Source organism: Chiloscyllium plagiosum, unplaced genomic scaffold, assembly GCF_037043375.1.
Source record: "Chiloscyllium plagiosum isolate Xiang-an unplaced genomic scaffold, Cpla_swu_hap1 HiC_scaffold_27, whole genome shotgun sequence".
NCBI classification, from domain to species: domain Eukaryota; kingdom Metazoa; phylum Chordata; class Chondrichthyes; order Orectolobiformes; family Hemiscylliidae; genus Chiloscyllium; species Chiloscyllium plagiosum.
Window position 1 is genome coordinate 8,249,772 of NW_028270165.1, and position 23,393 is coordinate 8,273,164.

The window sequence follows — 23,393 nt, forward strand, 5'->3', positions numbered from 1 at the left end:
AACATAAAAATGCCCCTTTACATGTAGCTCAGCCCTTTAAATGTGTTATGTTCCTCTCAGCGCAATCTTGCCCCTCGATAATGTATATTTACCCCTTTAGATATGAATATGTCTCTTAAAGGGATATTTCTGCTTAGAAATAGGGCAACGTCTCTTTGAAATGTAGAATCATTTAGATATAACTGCGTCACTTTACATATTAAGATATCCCTTTGAAATATAATCTTCTCCATTTAAATCTGTTTATTTGCAAAAATAGCCCGTTAAAATGTCCACGTCACTTTAAAATGCAGATTGCCCCTTTACATATGACACCGTTCCGTTAGTTGTCGGAATATCTGTTTAAATTGAGCCGTCAGCTTTCCCAATGTAGACAGGGCTCCTGGAAACGTGGCAGTGTCCCCCCAGCAGCTGCAGAGCGAGACAGGAGAGTTTGTTTTTTGTGAATGAGCAGTTGTAGCGCGAGGTGGCTGTTGCTTGGTGACGGTGAGGCTCCCGGCCCCGCCCATCCCCCCGTGCAGACGTCACGCGGGGGCGAAGGCGGTTGGGAGGAGAAGTCGCTCGAGCGGGGAAGCGGCGGGAGGGCGGCCGTTAGGAAAATGGCGCCGTGCGGCCCGGGGCAGACACCCGTCACTGGGCACCGCCGCCTTCCTGGCGCAGCTGCTGGGTCACGGCCACACCGGCCGGCTGTACAGCAGGCAGGAGCCGGTGAGCATTCTGGAGGCGGATGGGATTAAGGGCCTGCTTGGGAACTCGTCGGCCGCCTGGGTGGTGGAGTTCTACTGGTCGTGGGGCGGCTCCTGTGTCAACTATGGGGCCACCTGGAAGGTACTGGGCCCGGGAGGTGAAAGGTGAGGCAGGTTGTGGGGGGACGGAGGGGAAGGAATGTGGGGCCTGTCCTGTCATAGTGACATTTTACACTCACTTTCCATCTGCTTTTACTGGCGCTTGTGCTGTTTCCCCCTCACTGTGTGTTTAATCCTTGTGCTGTTTACCCCTCACTGTTTGTTTAGTCCTTGTGCTGTTTGCTCTTTGCTGTTACTTGTGCAATTGCTGAGGGTAGTGTGTAAATACTAGTGAAGGAGATTATGCATCAGCATGTATATGTTCCTCAGTCATTGAAGGGGCAGGACCTGTTGAGAATGGTTAGTAAATCATGTGGTGCACTAAGCCTTGTTAACATGGATATAGTTTGTTATTTGGAAAAGTAGACTTTATTATTTAAAGTCACAGACCCATTCGGTCCAACCTGTCCATGCCAACCAGATATCCTAAATTAATCTAGTCCCATTTGCCAGCACTTCCTGTTCATATATCCATTCAGATGTGTTTTAAATGCTGTAATTGTACCGGCCTCCTCTACTTCCTCTGGCAGTTCATTTCATATGTGCACCACCCTCTGCATGGAAAAGTTGCCCGTTAGGTACCTTTAATATCTTTCTGCTCTCACCCTAAACCTATCCACTCTAGTTGTGAACCTCACCCCTACACTGACGAAAAGACACTTAAAAAAAGTGTTGAGCAACCAGACAAAATGCAAAAGCTATAAAATGTTGAGCCACATTGGAAAAAAGAACTGTGGCTCTACCCTTTATTTCTTCTCTTGGCATTTGAACACTTAACATCTGTCAATAACATCAGCTTCGCCACAGAGCACATTGTGTCTGCTCCTCCGTGTGAACAACAGCGCACCTGCTCGCTGGTGTCACCAACACATTGTCCATACTCCTCGCTGTCAGCAGAAAAGGCGACATCGCTTGTCTCTGTTTCTAAAGGTCTTCCCTTTATTCTTAAAGCTGTGCCCTCTGGTCCTAGTCTCTCCTACCAATGGAAACATCTTCCTAATGTCATTGCACTGTGGGGATGAAGCCCTACCCTGTCCAGTAACTTCTGCTGGTAGGTGAGACTAGGCCTCAAGGTTAGAGGGAGTAGCTTTCAGACAGAGATGAGGAGGAACTGCTTTTCCCAGAGGGTCATGAATCTATGGAATAGTATAGATTAGAGTGGTGCTGGAAAAGCACAGCAAGTCAGGCAGCATCCGAGGAGCAGGAAAATAGATGTTTTGGGCAAAAAGCCTTCATCAAAATCTATGGAATACTCTCTGGCCAAGGAAGCAATAGAGGCAGCTTCATTAAGTATATTCAAGACACAGTTCGGTGGGTTTTTGCCTGGTAGGGGAATCAAGGGGTTCCTTGTGACAGTGCAGGGAAGAGGAGATGAGACGATGGACAGGTCAGCCGTGATCTTAATGATTGCGGAGCAGGCTCACTTGTAGCAACTGGATTGATTCCAGGGAGGGAGCAGACTTTACGACCTCAGGTATGTGTCTTGGCTACCCGGGTGAGGAGAGACATAAGGACAGACTGGGACTGTTTTCCGTAGCTTGCCAGAGTCTGAGGAGTGACCTTATATGCTTTTATATCGTCATGAGAGACATGGATAGGGTAACTAGACATGGTATTTTCCTTTGGATGGGGGAGCCCAGAACTAAAGGGTAATAAGTTTAGGATCAAGAATGTGGTGTTGCAGCAAGTCAGGCAGCATCGCAGGAGCAGGAAAATCAACGTTTCGGGGAAAAGCCTTTCATCAGGAAAGTGTGTGTGTGTATGTGAGTTTGTGTATAAGACTGTGCGTCAGTGAGTGTGTATTTGCATGTGTGCATGCTTGATAAAGTGTGATTGTGATGGAGAATGAGAGGATGGTGTATGTGTACGTCTGAGAGTGAGTGTGTGTATGAGAGAGGTATGGATATAAGTGAGGGTTTGCAGTTTACTAAAATACAGGAGGGCAGGACTTGTACAGGTAATGTTAGGGCCTGGGTCGTGTTGTAGAACAGAGACCTGGGGGTGTTCGGGTTCATTGTTCTTGAAAGTTCCATCACTGGTAGACGGGGGTCAAGAAGGTGTTTCGCACACTTGCCTTCATTGTTCACATAGGTAAAACCTACCTCTTGCAAAAATGCCATTCTGTATTCCCAATTCCTCCGCCGTATCTGCTCCCAGGAGGACCAGTTCCACCACAGAACACACCAGATGTCTTCCTCCTTTAGAGACCGCAATTTCCCTTTCCACGTGGTGAAAGATGCCCTCCAACGCACCTCTGCCCTCAGACCCCACCTCTCCAACCGTAAGAAGGACAGAACTCCCCTGGTGCTCACCTTCCACCCTACCACCTTCGCATAAACCAAATCATCTGCTGACATTTCCGCCACCTCCAAAAAGACCCCACCACCAGGGATATATTTCCCTCCCCACCCCTTTCCACCTTCCGTTCCCTCCGTGACGACCTACAACCCACCCTCCCATCCTGGCACCTTCCCCTGCCACCGCAGGAACTGCAAAACCTGCGCCCACACCTCCTCCCTCACCTCCATCCAAGGCCCCAAAGGAGCCTTCCACATTGATCAAAGTTTTACCTGCACATCCACTAATATAATTTATTGTATCCGTTAACTTACTGTTAACTTTAGCTTGGTCGTACACTTGAATTTTCTTCACTTTATTATGGGGTGCCTGGGTCGAGGGTGGGGCACTGGTCGGGAGAGGATATGATGGGTTTTCGGAAAGGAAGTGATTCCCCCGGAAACGAGGGGGAAAATCTCCGTTTAAATATGTTTTTGTTTTTTTATTTAGAAATAGTTTTTTATTATACTGTGAATGAATTAAAGAATCTCTATTTTTGTGAATTTTCTATGGTCTATTCTCGAGGTGTTTTGGATGGTGTTTCTCCTCGGGGGGTCTCGGACTTGCCTGGATGATTATGGTTAGTCATTCGATTAAATGGTGCACCTGGAATATCAAGGGGAGTAATTCTCCAATCCAAGGGAAGAAAATATTACCAAACCTCAAAAAAGAAAGGGTTGATATAGCTCTTCTACAGGAGACTCCTTTATTGGATAAAGGACATTTGAAATTACAACAGGGTGGATTTGATCAGGCCTTCTATTCTTCCTTCAGCTCAAAAAGTAGGGGAGTAGTCATTCTTATTTGGAAGAATCTCCCTTTCAAAATCCTAAGTCAGATAAAAGATGAATCTGGGCGATATATACTAATTAAAGCCCTTATAAATGGAGACGAATATGGGATTTTAAACCAGTATTGTCCCCTGGCGCATCCTTTCAAATTTATAACGGAAGTCTTCTCCAAACTGATGGCTCTCGGTGCTCGTCATACAATTATAGGGAGAGACTCGAATTGCATTATGGAGCCGGAAATAGACAGGATACCCAAGAGTACTGCGGGTGTATCCCCCAGATCTAGACAATTGTCGGATTTGAATCAAGAATTAGGATTAATGGATGTGTGGAGGTGCCTCCACCCGCAAGGCAGAGATTTCTGTTTTTACTCTAATCCACATAAATGTCACACGAGAATTGACATGTTTTTTGCCCCCTCGACTTTTATAAATTCCATATCATCCTGTAAAATAGGTGATATGAAAATTTCTGATCACGCTGTTGTGTACATGGAAATCAAGGCTAGGAACAATGAGGCATCCCCCTGACATTGGCGTATGGATTCCTTCTTAATGAAGGATAGTAAATTTGCAAAATATTTTTCTCAAGAATTTAAAGCTTTCTTGGAAATTAATTTAGGTACGGCTAGTAACCCGTCAATGATGTGGGAGACTATTGAAGCTTATGCGCGAGATCTGATCATTTCATACTCGGTGACCCAGAAAACATTAAAGGGAGAACAACAGCTTCTACTTGCTGCTCGCTTAAAAGCAGCTGAAACAGCATACGCTGACAGACCTTCTATTGCCAAATTACAAAGGATTACGGTCCTTAGGACAGCTCTGAATACCGCGCTCACCCAAACGGCAAAGAGGGAAATATTATTTGCAAAACAAAGATTATATGATTTTGGCAATAAACCTCGTAGATGCTTAGCATTTCTCGCAAGGGAAAAAAAGGGCCCCTCAAGCTATCACGGCTATCAGGGAAAGTGCTGGTACTCTGACTCACGATCCTAAAAGGATCAACACAATCTTCAGAAAGTTTTATTCTGATCGCAGGATTGTGAAGATAGAGCCAGGAGGATGCAGTCCTTTTTTAAAAGCCTTTCCGGACTTAACCCCGGAACAGGTATCGGTCCTGAATGCTCCCCTAACAACCCAGGAAATACTTGACGCGATCAGGTAAGTTCAGAGCAGTAAGGCACCTGGCCCAGAGGGCTTTCAGGTTTAATTTTACAAAGAGTTCACAGGACTATTAGCTGGCCCACTTATGGACATGTATAACTACTCATATAAGTCAGGGCTGCCTCCTGCCTTCACTGAAAGAGGTGAATATCTCCCTTATTCTCAAAAAAGGAAATGATCCAGATGATTGTGTGTCTTGCTAACTGTAGATTTTAAAATTCTCTCTAAAACATAAGCATTGAGGCGAGAGATATGGGTCTCAACACTGTATAATGATCCCAAAGCAGTTGTGATCACCAATGAATTAGGTTTGGATAGCTTCAGTGTGGGTAGGGGCTGCCGTCAGGTATGTCCTCTCTCACCGTTGCTATTTGCGCTAATAATTGAGCAAATGGCGGAAGCTATACAGGCTGACTCTAATATAACGGCCCCGAGGGTTGGTACAGGTTAAACATAAAGTTACCCTATATGCAGATTATGACCTCCTTTTTCTTAGTAATCCTCTGATGTCCGTGCCTCACTTAATCCAAGTTATTAATACATGTAGTGCATTTTCAGGCTACAAAATTCATTTTTCAAAATCAGAGGCCATGCCTCACTAGTATGTCCACTTATTGGACGAAGGATTTCTTATACTTAGGCGTTTTTATCACCCCAGTATTTGGCCAGCTATACAAGGTCAATTTTGTGCATCTATTGAAAAGGGTAAGACAGGGCCTTCAACGCTGGGGAAACCTTCCAATTTCCTGGCTCGGTAGAATAGCCCTAATTAAAATGAATGTCTTGCCCCGTCTCTTATACCCTATGAGAATGCTTCCGGTGATGCTGCCGAGGCCGGCACTGCGCAGATTGTATGGTTGGCTGGGTTCTTTCATCTGGAATCCTAGACGGCCCCTCATTAAGTTAAGGAAGCTACAGCTTCCACAGGCAAGGAGGTAGGGCTGGACTTTCCAGACTTTAGGAAGTATCAGTTAAGTTCCTTGTTAAGCTACATAGCCGATTGGGTCACGTCTGACCCGCAATCAATCTAGATGGACATCGAGGCTTCTCAAGTACAGTGCCCTCTTATTAAACTCTTATTTTTAGATTAGATGAAAATCATTACGGACCATTGTAGAAACCCTACAGTACTAAACACAATTAAAGCTTGGAATATAATGTGGCAAAATGAGGTAATTCACATAAAACATCCCCCTATACTCCTATAGTGGGGGCATGGGGTTTTCAACCAGGGCTTACAGATGCCATATTCAAATCCTGGAGATGCAGCAGTATCTCCTGTTTAGGGGATCTGTTTGAGAAGGGTGTCCTGATGTCTTTTGAACAGCTGCATCAGGAATTTGGATTACCTAATGGAGACCTCTTTCGATACTTCTACATTCGAGACTACATACAGAAGATGACTGCGTTATTAGATGTTCTCTATAAATCAGATAGAGAAGGTAGATTGTTGTGGCCAATGGGTGTACCCTCGGTCAGCACTCTTCATCACGTAATAAATGATAAAGTGTCGGAAGATATGGACCATCTGCTTAGAACATGGGATCAGGATTTGGGGCTGGAAATTTCTACAGAAATGTGGAATGACATCTGGGAAAATGCCAAAAAAAATCTCCATTTGTAGCAGAACCCAGGCCATTCAGTTAAAGATACTTCATAGGGGCAATATGGCACCGGAAAGATTGGAGATGCTCCTGCCCTAAATTTTGCCAATGTGTCCCAAATGTAAAGCAGAGGTGGGCATTCTTACACACCGCTTATGGACATGCCATAAGATCTGCAAATACTGGACCAAAGTAGTAAACGCCCTGACAGAAATCTTGGGAATGGAAATTACAGTAGATCCAGTATCTCCTCTTCTGGGCTACTCGAGCTTACCTTCTCTGGATGTGCACGGGAGGAAATTATTTTCCATTCTCTCCTTCTATGCAAGAAAAAATCTTAGTAAACTGAATTGGCACAGATTAATCATGGAATGTATTCCCCTCGACTTCCTTATAAATATGGTGCACCAAAAAACTGAATTATTCTATAAAATATGGCAGCCCTTTTTGAATTTCATAGATACAGATATTTCGGCCATTCTTTCAAGGGCTTTCATTTAGTTGAGGTAACAGTTCTGGCTGGTCCGGGGTCCCTTGGGAGAGGAATCCCGCATGAATACGGGTTTTATTACGACTTGATGTTAATTCATTCCGAGCATGTACTTCACTACTTCATTACTATGTTATCCTTTTTTCTTTTGAATAATGTAAGATATTTGATCATACACTCTGGTTAGTTATAGGTTAGATTAGTAGTTGAGTTTTGTCTTTTTCTTCTCTGTATCTCTTCTTTTTGTTTGACAGGTTTTGGCTATTTATTTAAGATTTAATTGTATATTAGTGTTTGTACTTGGTTTTTTTTATTTGTAAACTTGTAAAAACATGTTAAATTTTCAATAAAAATATCTATAAAAAGAAAAAGGTTCATCTGTACAGATGCATGAGTAGGTGGAGAGCAGAGGGATACAGATTCAGTAATTGCGCGATAGGTTTAGACAGGGGATTTGGATCGGCTTAGGCTTGAAGGGCTGAAGGGCCTGTTCCTGGGTTGTAAATTTTCTTTGTTCTATGTTGAGGTTGTACAGGATGTTGGTGAGGCCATTTTGTTTAGAGTACTGAGTACAGTTCTGGTCATCCTGTATTAGAGGGGGTTCGGTAAAGATTTACTTTGATTTACGTTGCCAGGAATGGAGGGTTTGAGTTATAGGGAGAGGCTGGGACTTTTTCACTGGAGTGGAGGAGGTTGAGGGATGACCTTATTGAGATTTGAAAAATCATGAGGGGTGAGGGTAAGGAGAATAGCGAGGAGCATGCGCGGTTATGTCGAGCTGGGGGTGGGGAAGTGAAACAAAATTGTGGCTCTACCCTTTTTTCCTCCTATTGGCATTTGGCCAGTTGAATCTGTCAGTTACACCAGCATATCTACAGAGCCTACTGCGCGTGCCCCTCGGTGTCAGCAAAAGATTGCACATGCTTCTATCTGTCTGTAAAAATGGTGCATGAATTTCATTTGCCGGCCCAATGAGGAGCACTGGAACACCGGAAAGAGCCTGGTCCTCCTACCATTCAGAACAGCCCTATTGTCTGAATCGGAGACGTCGATTTTCCTGCTCCTCGGATGCTGCCTGACGTGTGCTTTTCCAACACCACTCTAATCTTGACCCATGAGCTTCTGAAGCTGCTGCTGCTCCTCTCTCTCTCTCTCTCTCTCTCTGAATGAAGATTGAGATTCATCCAAGACTGTAATTTCCTTCCTCTGTCCAACAGCACTCTCTTCTCTCACTGCCTTTTCTATTTCTTTTATTTTCATGCTGGGATCCAATTGTTGACTTGCAGCAACTGAAAAGAAAGGGAGTGAATCCAGAAAGAGGACAGACTGTGGAAAAGCTGGTCTAGGTCTGTGCCTCAAACACATGGCAAATGCAGTACCACAGTGTGAAGTTATAGCCTTTGCTGTGGAAAAAAAAAGCAGAAATGAGGTGTATTGTTTAAATGGTGATATATTGGGAAGTGGAGAAAGTGAGGACTGCAAATGCTGGAGATCAGTTGTGGGCGGCACGGTGGCACAGTGGTTAGCACTGCTGCCTCGCAGCGTCAGAGACCCGGGTTCAATTCCCGCCTCAGGCGACTGACTGTGTGGAGTTTGCACGTTCTCCCTGTGTCTGCGTGGGTTTCCTCCGGGTGCTCCGGTTTCCTCCCACAGTCACAAAGATGTGCAGGTCAGGTGAATTGGCCATGCTGAATTGCCCGTAGTGTTAGGTAAGGGGTAAATGTAGGGGTATGGGTCGGTGTCGACTTGTTGGCCCGAAGGGCCTGTTTCCACACTGTAATGTAAAGTAATCTTGTCTAATCTAATCAAAAAAAAATGTGTGTGGCTTTGGAAAAGCACAGCAGGTCAGACAGCATCCAAGGAGTAGAAAAGTTGACGTTTCAGATACGAGCCCTTCATCAGTAATGATGTGTGGATGTGCAAAGGGGCCTCAGCGTCCTCCTACACCAGTCACTGCCAGTTGTCAGACAGGTGCAGCAAGCAATCAGCAAGGCAAGTGGTATATGAGCAAGGAATTGAGTTTAGAAGTGGGAGTGTCTTCCTGCAGTTAGGGGGTCATGGAATATATTCAAGGCTGAGTTCATATCACTTTTGAACAACAGAGAAGTGGATGGTTCTTGGGGAAGGCAAGAAAATAGTTTTAAGGCTAGTACAGAACAGTGACAGTCATACAGCATAGAAACACACCCTTCTATTCATGCTGACTATATTCACAAATTAAACTAATCCCACCTGTCTGTGTTTGGCCCATATCCTTCCGAACCTTTCCTGTTCATGTACTTATCAAAATGTATTTTAAACATTGTAACTGTACCTGCATCCACCACTTCCTCTAGACATTCATTCCACACACAAACCATTTTTTTTTAAAAATAAAGTGCTCCTCATGTCTTTCGACTTGTTCTACTCTCACTTTAAACATTTGCTCCCTAATCTTGAAATGACACCTGCCATTCACGTCACCTATACCCCTCATGATTTTTAAATCATTTTTAAACCTCTCTAAGGACACCTCTTAACCTCCGATGCTCCAGTGAAAAAAGTCCCAGCCTCTGCATCTCGATGTAGGGAGATCCATATCCATTTGTCATCTGTTCAATACTCGTGCAGGCTTAAAAGACCAAATGGCCGACTCCTGCTCCCAATTCTCAGTGTCCTGGACAGCAAGAGACTATAAGACATCGGAGCAGAAAGTAGGCTATTCAGCCCATCGGGTCTGCTCATACTATTCAATCGTCGCTGATCAGTTTCTGAGCACCATTCTGCTGCTTTCTCCCTGTCATCCTCGATCCCCTCAATACTCAAGAACCTAGCTGTCTAAATATCCTCAGTGACCTGGCCTCTGCAGTCTTCTATGCCAATGAATTCCATAGATTCACCACTCTGAAGAAGTTTCTCCTTATCTCCATTCTAAAAAGTCTTCCCTTTACTCTAAAGCTGTGCCCTCGGATCTTAGTTTCTCCTATCAATGGAAACATCTTCCCAACATCCACTCTGTCTAGGCTGTTCAGTATTCTGTATGTTTCAATTAGATCTCCCCTGACTTTGGCCCTGCTAATCAGCATGAACCAGACCCTTCAGGATGAGGTACAGCAGGGGATTAGGTTCATCAAATTGAAAATTGAGGGAGAGTGTGTGGGATGGAGATCTTCAGCTTCTAAGGAATAAGAGAGGAAAGAGAGTTCACTATAAATTAGAATTGATTGGATGGGCTGATAGGCTAAGGAGGGGCAGATGGAGTTGAACTTGGAGAAATGTGATGTGTTGCATTTTGGTCAAGCAATGCAGGCAGGACTTAGACAGGGGGAGTGTTGCAGAAGAAAGAGACCTTGGAGTGCATGTTCATAGTTCCTTGTAAGTGGAGTCGCAGATAGACAGGATAGTGAAGATGATGTTTGGTATGCTTTTCTCTATTGGTCAGAGCATTGAGTGAAGGAGTTGGGAGGATATATTGCGGCTGTACAGGACATTGGTTAGGCCACTTTTGGAATATTGTGTGTAATTCTGATCTCCATCCTATGGAAGGATGTTGTGAAACTTGAAAGCGTTTGGAAAAGGTTTATAAGGCTGGTGTCAGAGTTGGAGGGTTTGAGCGAGAGGGAGAGGCTGAATAGGCTGGGGCTGTTTTCCCTTGGTGTCGGAGGCTGAGGGGTGACATCATAAAAGTTTATAAGGGGCATGGATAGGGGTGAATAGCCAAGGTCTTTTCCTCTGAGTAGGGGAGTCCAAAACTAGAAGGCAGTGGTTTGAGCTGTCTCAATCAGATCCCCTCTCAGTCTTCTAAACTCAAGGGCATACAAGCCCAGTCGCTTCAGTCTTTCAGTGGAAGGTAATCCCGCCATTCCAGGAATTGACCTCGTGAATCTACGCTGCACTCCCTCAATAGCCAGAATGTCTTTCCTCAAATTTGCAGACCAGAACTGCATGCATTACTCCAGGTGTGGTCTCTCCAGGGCCCTGTACAGCTGCAGAAGCACCTCTTTGCTTCTATACTCAATTCCTCTTGTTATGAAGGCCAGCATGCTATTAGCCTTCTTCACTACCTGCTGTACCTGCATGCTGGCCTTCATTGACTGGTGTACAAGAACACCCAGATCTCTCTGTACTGCCCCTTTACCTAAATTGATTCCATTGAGGTAGTAATCTGCCTTCCTGTTCTTGCCACCAAAGTGGATAACCATACATTTATCCACATTAAGCTGCATCTGCCATACATCTGCCCACTCACCTAACTTGTCCAGGTCACCCTGTAATCTCCTAACATCCTCATCACATTTCACCCTGCCACCCAGCTTTGTATCATCAGCAAATTTGCTAATGTTATTGCTGATACCATCTTCTATATCATTAACATATATTGTAAAAAGCTGCGGTCCCAGCACGGATCCCTGCGGTATCCCACTGGTCACTGCCTGCCATTCCGAAATGGAGCCGTTTATCACTACACTTTGTTTCCTATCAGCCAACCAATTTTCAATCCAATGTAGTACTTTGCCCCCAATACCATGTGCCCTAATTTTACTCACTAACCTCCTATGTGGGACTTTATCTGGACTTTCAGAAAGCTTTTGATACACTACATCTACTGGATCTCCCTTGTCCATCTTCAGAGTTACATCCTCAAAAAATTCAAGATGATTAGTCAAGCATGATTTCCCTTCATAAATCCATGCTGACTCTGTCCTATCCTATTACTACTATCCAGATGTGCCGTAATTTCATCCTTTATAATAGACTCCAGCATCTTTCCAACCACTGAGGTCAGACTAACTGGTCTATAATTTCCTGCTTTCTCTCTCCCACCTTTCTTAAAAAGTGGTATAACATTATCCACCCTCCAATCCTCAGGAACCGACCACGAATCTATCGAACTCTGGAAAATAATCACCAACGCATCCACGATTTCCCGAGCCACCTCCATCAGTACCCTGGGATGCAAACCATCAGGCCCCGGAGACTTATAAACCTTCAGACCTAACAGTCTCTCCAACACCAAATCCTGGCAAATATAAATTCCCTTAAGTTCAGGTCCTTCAGCCACTGTTACCTCAGGGAGATTGCTTGTGTCTTCCCCAGTGAACACAGATCTGAAGTACCCATTTAATTCCTCTGCCATCTTTGTTCCCCGTAATATATTCCCCTGTTTCTGTCTTCAAGGGCCCAATTTTAGTCCTAACCATTTTTTGCCTTGCACATACCTAAAAACGCTTTTACTATCCTCCTTTATATTATTGGCCAATTTACCTTCGTACCTCATTTTTCCTCTGCATATTTCCTTCTTAGTAATCCTCTGTTGCTCTTTAAAAGCTTCCCAGTCCTCAGTTTTCCCACTTATCTTTGCTATGTTATACTTTTTCTCTTTTAACTTTATATGTTTCTTAACTTCCCTCGTCAGCCACGGCCACCCATGTCGCCTCCTGGGATCTTTCTTCCTTTTAGGAATGAACTGATCCTGCAACTTCTGCATTATATGCAGAAATATCCGCCATTGTTCCTCCACGGCCATCCCTGCTAAGGTATTGCACCATTGAACTTTGGCCAGCTCCTTCCTCATAGCTCCATATTTCCCTTTATTCAACAGAAGTACTGTCACTTCCGACTGTACCCTCTCCCTCTCAAATTGCAGATTGAAGCTTAATGTATTATGGTCACTACTTCCCAATGGCTCCTTCACTTCGAGGTCTCTGACCAATTCTGGTTCGTTACACAATACCCGATCCAGAATTGCCTTCTCCCTGGTCGGCTCCAGCACCAGCTGCTCTAAGAATCCATCTCTGAGGCACTCCACAAAGTCTTTTTCTTGAGGTCCAATACCATCCTGATTCTCCCAGTCTACCTGCATGTTAAAATCCCCCATAACAACTGTAGTAACATCTTTAAGACAGGTCAATTTCAGCTCCTGATTCAACTTGCATCCGACATCCAGACTACTGTTTGGGGGCCTGTAGATGACTCCCAAGAGGGTTTTTTTACCCTTAGTATTTCGCAGCTCTATCCACACTGACTCTACATCCCCTGACTCTGGGTCCCCCCGCACAAGGGACTGAATATCCGCCCTTACTAACAAGGCCACCCCACCCCGTCTGCCTGCCGGTCTGTCCTTACGATAGCACATGTAGCCTTGAATATTCATTTCCCAGGGCCTGTCCACTTGAAGCCACGTCTCAGTTATCCCCACAATATCGTATCTGCCAATTTCCAAAAGAGCCTCAAGCTCATCCATCTTATGTCTAATGCTTCGTGCATTCATGTATAGTATTTTTAATTTGTTACTGCTCTCACCCTTCCCATCAACCCCTATTTCACTCAACCTTACAGCATGATCCCTTTGTGAGTTTTCTGCCTCATTGGTACAGTTGTCTTTCTGGACTTCTCTTGTTCTAACTTTCCCCTCAATTTCCTTTTTAACCATCTAGTTTGTCCCCTCTACCCCGTTACTTAGTTTAAATGTAGCGGTGCTGCAGTAGAAAACCTGCCTGCCAGAATGCTGGTCCCTAACCTATTAAGGTGCAAACCGTCTCTCTTGTAGAATTTATGTTTACCACAAAATATACCCCAGTGATCCAAGAACTGAAATCCTTGCTTCCTGCACCAGTTCCCCAACCACACGTTCAAGTCCATTATCTCCCTGTTTCTGGCCACACCAGCACGAGGAACTGGAAGCAAACCAGAGATAACCACTTTGGACGTCCTGCTTTTCAGCCTTCTTCCTAGTTCTCCGAAGTCCCGCTGTAGTATGTTCCTCCTGTTCTTCCCGACATCATTTGTGCCGACATGTACCACCACCTCTGGCTCTTCACCCTCGTCCTTGAGGATTTCCTGCACTCTGTACACGATGTCTTTCACCCTGGCACCAGGAAGGCAACACACAATCCTTAAATCCCATCTGCTGCCACAAAAATCCCGGTCAGTTCCTCTCACGATGGAGTCCCCTATTACCACGGCTCTGTGCGATGTCCAACTCTTCCGCTCTGCCTCTGCGCCAACTTTTGATTGACAGACCTGGCCGCCTTGCGAACTGGCAGTGTCATCAGTCTCTAATGTTTCCAAAAGCTTCAACTTGTTCCTGACAGGTACTTCTCCCGGGGTCTCTTGCACCTGTCTCCTCTCTGCCTTCCTCATCGTCTGCTCTCTTCTGGTATGGTCAGTGTAATAACCTCACTGAAGGTCTTATCCAGAAAGATCTCGTTCTCTCGGATGAGCCTAAGGTCCTCGAGTTCTTTCATCAGCGCTGCAATATGCTCGGTCAATAGCTGAATGTGCACACACTTTCCACACATATACGAGCCAGACACACCAGAGTCGTTGACCTCCCACATCAAGCACGTAGTGCACTGAACCAGCTGGGCAGTCATGTCTTCACCCTCTTCAACTGTGGTGTAATCACTTCACTCAAACTTCTTGTCAAAGATTCCTGAGCTGAAGCCTCACTCTTCGATCCAAACTTCCTTAGACCCTCTTTTTGTGGCAAGTCTGTGGACCTGGGGTTTAGAACTCACCCACTCTAATAGCAATCACTTACCTTCCCGACCGGCTTTGCGCTCCGCCTGAACTTCCGCCCAGCTCCCGCCGCTTTCTGCTGTGAAAAGAAAAGGGTTTTGGTTAACTGATACAAATATTTTCCACTTGTCCAACAATCCAATATCAGCTGTTTCAGTCATTGAGATGGTTTTGATTCATCTACTAAATACTCTTATTAGACAATATTCATGACAATGTATGCGAGGTGATACTATATATGCAAGCTGTAGACAAGTAAAAAAGGCCGACCAGGCAAGGAAGTGGTTAACAAACACAGGGCATCCCTCTTCGAGTATGTTTACAAATTAAACACGCTTCAGATCTTTTCCTAGCTGCTTTCCGAAAATCTGGGTGCCACCAGGTTTGAGTATGTTAACAATAATGTACATCATCAACTGAAATAGGCAGCAACAAAAAATGAACACAAACCAGTCCAGCAGGGGTCACCCACATTTTGGTTTGAGTATTGAGGGATTACCCTTTTTGAGGCCCCTGTGATATCAGTACCATACCCAGGCTAATGTGCATTGAAACCAGATTATGAAGTGTTAACTTTTCTGCAAACTTCTGCCTGTGTGTGTCTCTCTGTAACATTTTCCAACTTTCTTCATATCTCAGTTTGTCAGCTCTTGTTTATTCCTTCCTCCCAAGGCTAATGAAGCACACGCTTTCCAGAACAGTCCAAATTAGGGAGTTGAGCCTCGTAAAGATTAGATTACTTACAATGTGGAAACAGGCCCTTCGGCCAAACAAGTCCACACCGCCCCGCCGAAGCACAACCCACCCATTCCCCTACATTTACCCCTTACCTAACACTACGGGCAATTTAGCATGGCCAATTCACCTGATCTGCACATCTTTGGACTGTGGGAGGAAACCGGAGCACCCAGAGGAAACCCACGCAGATACGGGGAGAACGTGCAAACTCCACACAGTCAGTCGTTTGAGGTGGGAATTGAACCCGGGTCTCTAGCGCTGTGAGGCAGTAGTGCTAACCACTGTGCCACCGTGCCGCCCACAAGTCCTGGCTATGACACATAGCTGCCTAACCAAGTATGCAAACTCTCAATATCTGTAAGCCGTTCCATTTGCAACTCGAACACTCTTTTCAAAGTAAGTTGTTCGTGTCTCTGCATGAGTCCACAACCCGGTGAAATACAACGGAGTCTTTAATGGTTGCCCAATGTGTCCTGTGCCAAATTCATTCAAGTCTGGATGTCCTGAAGCAAACAATTATACTTCAGATTTCTACGACCCAATTAAAACTAATGTTGAGCACTCTAATGGATCGGGGGCATTTTATATAAATAATTATTCCCTCCGGTGTGGAAACGGGCCCTTCAGCCCAAAAAGTCCACACCGATGCTGCGAAGAGCAACCCACCCAGACCCATTCCCCTACATTCACCCCTGACGAATGCACCTAACACTATGGGGCAATTAAGCATAGCAAATTCACCTCACCTGCACATCTTTGGGCTGTGGGAGGAAATCCGCTCAGACACTGGGAGAATGTGCAAATGCCACACAGACAGTTGCCCGAAGCGGGAATTGACCCAAATCACTCCAAAAGTTACTGCTTCCAAAAATAGACAAATTATTTTCCCTGGGATCGGGGAGTCCAGAACGAGAGGGCATAGGTTTAGGGTGAGAGGGGAAAGATATAAAAGAGACCTAAGGGGCAACCTTTTCACGCAGAGGGTAGTACATGTATGGAATGAGCTGCCAGAGGATGTGGTGGAGGCTGGTACAATTGCAACATTTAAGAGGCATTTGGATGGGTATATGAATAGGAAGGGTTTGCAGGGATATGGGCCGGGTGCTGGCAGGTGGGACTGGATTGGGTTGGGATATCTGGTTGGCATGGACAGGTTGGACCGAAAGGTCTGTTTCCTTGCTGTACGTCTCTGACATTCCAAAAGTTACTGCTTCCAAAGAAGCCTGTTGGACTCCAACCTGTAGTTGTGTAATTTTAACCTTTATCCAGGTTAATAAGTGGATTAGCCATGCTAAATTCCCCATAGTGCCCAGGGATGTGCAGGTTAGGGTGGATTGGCTATGCAAATTAGGCATAATGTGCATGACTCAGGGTGAAATGTCGAGCAGTGGGGATAGGGGAGTGGGTGTGGGTGTGACCCTTGGGAGGGTCGGGTCGGTGAGGCCGAGAGGCTTGTTTCCACACTCTGGGAATTCTCTGAAGGAGGGGTTTATGGAAAGTGTTGTCCTTCCCCTGCTGCAGCGCAGCGCAGCGCATGCGCAGTGGCCCGCTGACGGTCTCGCCCAGTCCTCTTTCCGTCACTATTCTCGCCCGGCCCCTGGTTCCTTTATTGACGTCACAACGCGGAAGTCGCCCTGTCAAAGTGAGTCTCCCTCCCTCTGGGCAACTCTGCATCCTGGGAGGGAGGGAGAGATGGGAGGAGGGGAAATTGGTCACTTGTAGCAACTGGAGTGAATGCAGGGAGGGAGCAGACTCTGCAAACTCAGGTATGTGTCTTAGTTACCCGGGTGAGGAGGAACTGAAGAATCGAGTTGGGATGGCGGAGGGGTAGATAGCTTTTCTGTTTTTATGTTTAAAATGCACCCGATTCCCACCAATAACTGCAACAGGTACAAGTACAGCACATGCAATATTCCTCATTGCAGCTTCAAGCCGGTTTGGCATCCTCTGTTCTTCCTCCACCTTGGCTCCAGCACATTCAGCTTCCTTCCCTCATTCCCATCCCCCCGCCCTGATGTTCCAAGCTGACCCTCAAAAGATCGGTTTGTGTCTCCATTCTTTTTTTGTGGGTTTTGAAAGCTTTCCCAATCCTCTAATTATAAGAGTTGGGAAGTTATGTTGTAGCTGCACCAGACATTGGTTAGGCCACTTTTGGAATGTTGTGTGCAGTTCTGGTCTCTCTGCTAGAGGAAAGATGTTGTGAAACTTGAAAGTGTTCGGAAAAGATTGACAGGGATGTTGTCAGGGCTTGAGCTGAACAGGCTGGGGCTGTTTTCTCTCGAGCGCCAGAGGCTGAGGGGTGACCCTACAAACTTTTATAAAATCAGGAGGGGCATGGATAGGGTAAATAGACAAGATCTTTTCCCTGGATGGGTCATAGGTTCAGGGTGAGGGTGAGATTTAAAAGGGGCAACTCCTATATTCAGCAGTTGGTGCGTGCAAGGAATGAGCTGCCAGAGGAAGTGGTGATGGTTGGTACAATTACAACATTTGAAAGGCATCTGGATGGCTATTTGAAGAGGAAGGGATAGAGGGACATGGGCCAAGTGCTGGCAAATGGGACTAGATTGATTTAGGATATCTGGTCGGCATGAACAAGTTGGACTGAAGTGACTGTGTCTGTGCTGTACGTTTGTGATTCTGGCTTGCCACTAATGTTTGCCATATCTGTATGCTCAGTTTCTCTCTGCTGTTAATGTAAATGCCATTGTTAGAATCAAAACTCACTTATAAATCGGAGACTAAGCCGTGGAAACAAGGACAATTTATTACAAACTTGCAAGTCCGGGCACCCCGCCAGCCTGGCAAAGAGTGCAAAGTTATGCAATCATTTTTATACGGTTTGTGTGTTGCAGGCTCACATCCCTTTCCCTATTCTTACCCTATCATAATCATTTATTTCATTTCATTCCCTTATTTGGACAAACCTTAAGATAATTACTTCACTTGTTTTTCTCTTTCCTTATCTCTGTACCAGGCTGCCCTTGGATGACTGCATTCTTTGTCTTGTTACTATAAGCTTTATTGTGAAAATGCCCTTACTTCTTCTTTTTGTGGTCAGCTACAACACTCCATAGTTATTTCCGAGCTTAAAACTATTTTCTTTAAAACTACTTCTTTAAAAGACCCCTATATTCATTAAAGTCTTAGCCTTAAGTATATTACATGCAACAAGAATTCCATGACCGTTTGTATAATGTCCCACCCCTCCCCATCTACAGAAATGACACTCCACTAGCTCTTACAACAACTACCTTTCTATATCGCCTGCAGCAAACTACATTTCTTATTTTCCACACCATGATGTCTCATTTTGCTCCCCACGTCCTGTCAATAGGTACACCTGGAAATGACTCTGTCAATCACACAAGCAATTGTCTGTTCTTTGATACGGCCAGGTCGGTAGACTCTGATCAGCCCAGAAGGATGAGTACTCCTTGACCGCCAAAAGAATTCGCCGACTTTTACAGAGTTTGCAGAGAGCTTATGTACATTGTTTATAGTCAGACATGCAGCATGACCACATATTAACAACCAATCAGATCCCACAAAGTCCTTGTCCACTTTTGACTAAGCCTATCATAATTTCTTGTAAACAACCTGTTCTTGGAATTGTATTTGTCCTCTCTGGTGATTAGGGCTAAGCTGTTACTTCTGCAATTAATGGTTAGGTTCACATTGTTACTTCGGCATTTGCAATTTTTTTCACCGGATTTACGTCAGTCTATGGTTTCACATTTGTTCTGAGTCATGAGTATCTGCCTGACTCAGTTCCAACCGAGTTAGCCAAGCAGAAACCATTTTGTCCTACCTCCCAGATGCCCACACCCTCATTCCTCCCTTTGATCGCACCACGATAATGGAAAGGGAAGGCTAATCCAAACAAATCTATAATACAATCCCAATAAGGTGATCATCCCTTTCTTATTTCTCAGTTCCACCCAAATAACTTCCCTGGATGTATTTCCAGGAATATCCTCCCTTAGCACAGCTGCAATGCTATCCCTTATCAAAAATGCCACTCCCCCTCCTCTTTTGCCTCCCTTTCTATCCTTCCTATGGCATTTGTATCCTGGAACATTAAGCTGCCATCCCTGAGCCATGTTTCAGTAATTGCTATGATATCCCAGTCCCATGTTCCTAACCATACCCTGAGTTCATCTGCCTTCCCTGTTAGGCCCCTTGCATTGAAATAAATGCGTTTAATTTATTAGTCCTACCTTGTCCCTGCCTGCCCTGACTGTTCGACTCACTTCTGTTCTCAACTGTACCCGTCTCAGTTCGATCTCTTTCCTCACTATCTCCCTGGGTCCCACCCCTCCACCTTACTAGTTTAAATCCTCCCAAGCAGTTCTAGCAAATTTCCCTGCCAGTATATTAGTCCCCTTCCAATTTAGGTGCAATCCATCCTCCTTGTACAGGTCACTTCTACCCCAAAAGAGATTCCAATGATCCAAAAATGTGAATCCTTCTCCCATACACCAGCTCCTCAGCCATGCATTCATCTGCTCTATCCTCCTATTCCTGCCCTCACTAGCTCGTAGCACTGGGAGTAATCCAGATGTTACCACCCTTGAGGACCTCCTTTTTAAAATTCTACCTAACTCTCTCTCTAATCTCCCTTCAAAGTCTCAACCATTTCCCTTCCAATGTCGTTGGTTCCAATGTGGACAATGACCTCCTGCTGGCCCCCCTCCCCCGTGAGAATATTCTGCACCCTCTCTGAGACATCCTTGATCCTGGCACCAGGGAAGCAACACACCATTCTGCTTTTTCTCTGCTGGCCACAGAAACGTCTGTCTGTACCTCGGACTACAGAATCCCCTAACACAATTGATCTCTTGGAAGCCGACGTACCCCTCGTTGCATTAGAGCCAGTCTCAATACCAGAAACTTGGCTGTTTGTGCTACGTCCCCTGAGAATCCATCACCCTCTACATTTTCCAAAGCAGCAAAACTGTTTGAAATGGGTATATCCACAAAAGACTCCAAACAGGTATGCTGTTTTGGAAAATGTAGGGGGTGATGGATTCTCAGGGGAACGTAGCAATGCAAGGGGCCTAACAGGGAAGGCAGATGAACTCAAGGCATGGTTAGGAACATGGGACTGGGATATCATAGCAATTACGGAAACATGGCTCAGGGGACTGGCAGCTTAATGTTCCAGGATACAAATGCTACAGGAAGGATAGAAAGGGAGGCAAAAGAGGAGGGGGAATAGCATTTTTGATAAGGGATAGCATTACAGCTGTGCTAAGGGAGGATATTCTTGGAAATATATCCAGGGAAGCTATTTGGGTAGAACTGAGACATAAGAAAGGGATGATCACCTTATTGTGATTATATTATAGACCCCCCTCAATAGTCAGAGGGAAATTGAGAAACAAACTTGTAAGGAGATCTCAGCTATCTGTAAGAATAATAGGGTGGTTATGGTAGGGGATTTTAACTTTCCAAACATCAACTGGGGCTGCCATAGTGTTAAAGGTTTAGATGGAGAGGAATTTCTTAAGTGTGTACAAGACAATTTTCTGATTCAGTATGTGGATGTACCTACTAGAGAAGGTGCAAAACTTGACCTACTCTTGGGAAATAAGGCAGGGTAGGTGACTGAGGTGTCAGTGGGGGAGCACTTTGGGGCCAGTGACCATTATTCTATTCGTTTTAAAATAGTGATGGAAAAGGATAGACCAGATCTAAGAGTTGAAGTTCTAAATTGGAGAAAGGCCAATTTTGACGGTATTCGGCAAGACCTTTCAAAAGCTGATTGGAGGCAGATGTTCGCAGGTAAAGGGACAGCTGGAAAATGGGAAGTCTTCAGAAATGAGATAACAAAAATCCAGAGAAAGTATATTCCTGTCAGGGTGAAAGGCAAAGCTGGTAACTATAAGGAATGCTGGATGACTAAAGAAATTGAGGGTTTGGTTAAGAAAAAGAAGGAAGCATATGTCAGGTATAGACAGGATAGATGGAGTGAATCCTTAGAAAAGTATAAAGAAAGTAGGAGTATACTTAAGAGGGAAATCAGGAGGGCAAAACGGGGACATGAGAGAGCTTTGGCAAATAGAATTAAGGAGAATCCAAAGGGGTTTTGCAAATATATTAAGGACAAAAGGGTAACTAGGGAGAGAATAGGGCCCCTCGAAGATCAGCAAGGCGGCCTTTGTGTGGAGCCACAGAAAATGGGGGAGATACTAAATGAATATTTTGCATCAGTATTTACTGTGGAAAAGGATATGGAAGATATAGATTGTAGGAAAATAGATGGTGACATCTTGCAAAATGTCCAGGTTACAGAGGAGGAAGTGCTGGATGTCTTGAAACGGTTAAAGGTGGATAAATCCCCAGGATCTGATCAGGTGTACCCGAGAACTCTGTGGGAAGCTAGAGAAGTGATGGCTGGGCTCTTGCTGAGATAATTGTATCATTGATAGTCACAGGTGAGGTGCCGGAAGACTGGAGGTTGGCAAACGTGGTGCCACTGTTTAAGAAGGGTGGTAAGGATAAACCAGGGAACTATAGACCAGTGAGCCTGAGCTCGGTGGTGGGCAAGTTGTTGGAGGGAATCCTGAGGGACAGGATGTACATGTATTTGGAAAGGCAAGGACTGATTATGGATAGTCAACATGGCTTTGTGCATGGGAAATCATGTCTTACAAGCTTGATTGAGTTTTTTTGAAGAAGTAACAAAGAAGATTGATGAGGGCAGAGCAGTAGATGTGATGTATATGGACTTCAGTAAGGCGTTCGACAAGGTTCCCCATGGGAGACTGTTTAGCAAGGTTAGATCTCATGGAATACAGGGAGAACTAGCCATTTGGATACAGAACTGGCTCAAAGGTAGAAGACCGTGGGTGGTGGTGGAGGGTTGTTTTTCAGACTGGAGGCCTGTGACCAGTGGAGTGCTACAAGGATCGGTGCTGGGCCCTCCTACTTTTTGTCATTTACATAAATGATTTGGATGCAAGCATTAGAGGTACAGTTAGTAAGTTTGCAGATGACACCAAAATTGGAGGTGTCATGGACAGCGAAGAGGGTTACCTCAGATTACAACAGGATCTTGACCAGATGGGCCAATGGGCTGAGAAGTGACAGATGGAGTTTAATTCCGATAAATGCAAGGTGTGCATTTTGGGAAAGCAAATCTTAGCAGGACTTATACACTTAATGGTAAGGTCCTAGGGAGTGCTGCTGAACAAAGAGACCTTGGAGTGCAGGTTCATAGCTCCTTGAAAGTGGAGTCGCAGGTAGATAGGATAGTTTGGTATGCTTTCCTTTATTGGTCAGAGTATTGAGTACAGGAGTTGGGAGGTCATGTTGCGGCTGTACAGAATGTTGGTTAGGCCACTGTTGGAATATTGCATACAATTCTGGTCTCCTTCCTATCGGAAGGATGTTGTGAAACTTGAAAGGGTTCAGAAAAGATTTACAAGGATGTTGCCAGGGTTGGAGGATCTGAGCTGCAGGGAGAGGCTGAACAGGCTGGGGCTGTTTTCCCTGGAGCTGAGTCGGAGGCTGAGGGGTGACCTTATAGGGGTTTATAAAATTGAGGGGCATGGGTAGGATAAATGGACCAAGTCTTTTCCCTGGGGTTGGGGAGTCCAGAACTAGAGGGCATAGGTTTAGCGTGAGAGGGGAAAGATATAAAATAGACCTAAGGGGCAACCTTTTCACGCAGAGGGTAGTACGTATATGGAATGAGCTGCCAGAGGATGTGGTGAAGGCTGGTGCAATTGCAACATTTAAGAGGCATTTGGATGGGTACATGAATAGGAAGGGTTTGGAGGGATATGGGCCGGCTGCTGGCAGGTGGGACTAGATTGGGTTGGGATATCTGGTCGGCATGGACAGGTTGGACCGAAGGGTCTGTTTCCATGCTGTACATCTGTGACTCTAAATGCCCTTCAAGGTGGACCAGC

The 23,393-nt window shown here is 45.1% G+C and overlaps 1 protein-coding gene across 4 annotated transcripts in view; it reads left to right on the forward strand.

Moving 5' to 3' along the window:
* The first annotated feature begins 583 nt into the window (after window positions 1-583).
* Window positions 584-23,393, forward strand: part of LOC148143010 (uncharacterized) — a 41,506-nt gene continuing 18,696 nt past the window's right edge. For 2 of the 4 annotated variants that reach the window (XR_015751075.1, XM_087973935.1), the window contains exon 1: window positions 17,111-17,240. The gene's annotated coding sequence lies outside the window, so the exon portion shown is untranslated. The other 2 variants (XR_015751077.1, XR_015751076.1) reach the window with 2 other exon arrangements.